At 36.1% G+C, this 689-nt stretch overlaps 1 protein-coding gene across 1 annotated transcript in view; it reads right to left on the bottom strand.

The window, feature by feature from the left end:
* The window catches only part of LOC119587846 (mucin-5AC-like), a gene marked incomplete in the record, with an annotated part of 20,921 nt that overhangs the window by 5,460 nt on the left and 14,772 nt on the right, over window positions 1-689 (bottom strand).

Raw genomic sequence — 689 nt, 5'->3', positions numbered from 1 at the left:
TCCCCTGGTTCCTACCAACGTGTTGTGAGAGCCCTTAAATCAAGACGTTGATAATTTCCCAGATTCACAGAATTCACTTCAGAATCAGAAACACAGGAAAGAAATTCCTCGCTTCCTCAGTCGACCAAGATGTGCCTAAACTCGATGAGCAGTGAACACGACCGTGGATCTGAACCTGGGGCAGTGCTTCCATGATAGCCTTTTTTCTCCTCTTTATTCGTTAACATTTAGTAGAAGCTGGTTTAAGGCCGATCTATCAATTTTGTTTGTGCTAATCGGTATTACCACGACTGTTAATTGGCGGACTGTTTGTTTCTCAGTGATCTGGTTGTTTGATTCTTTTAATACCTTTTTCCTCGTTTTATTGTTTAGGCTGGTTTCTTACTCTGAGATTTGCAGTCATCCTAGCTTCTGAGATTATTTTCCTTTAACACCGGCTTAAATCTATAAATAAAATGGCGTCGCGACTATAATCTGTCTTTCTTTCTCTTCCTTTTTCTATATTGAAATTCAAAGCAGATATTTGTACATTTCAAAATATTGCCTATTCTCACTGTAATGTTTTCACTGTACATTAAGGCATCTCTTTATATTAATGTTTATTTTATCCTCAATACATTTTTTACTTAAAAATTTTATATTCCAGACCAATTACAAGTTACAGAAAGCTTAAGAAACTTCACTGAATG

The sequence above is a fragment of the Penaeus monodon genome, chromosome 23, assembly GCF_015228065.2.
Source record: "Penaeus monodon isolate SGIC_2016 chromosome 23, NSTDA_Pmon_1, whole genome shotgun sequence".
NCBI lineage: Eukaryota > Metazoa > Arthropoda > Malacostraca > Decapoda > Penaeidae > Penaeus > Penaeus monodon.
Note: the sequence above shows the minus strand (reverse complement) of the source record. Positions and strands in the feature narration are given on the sequence as shown.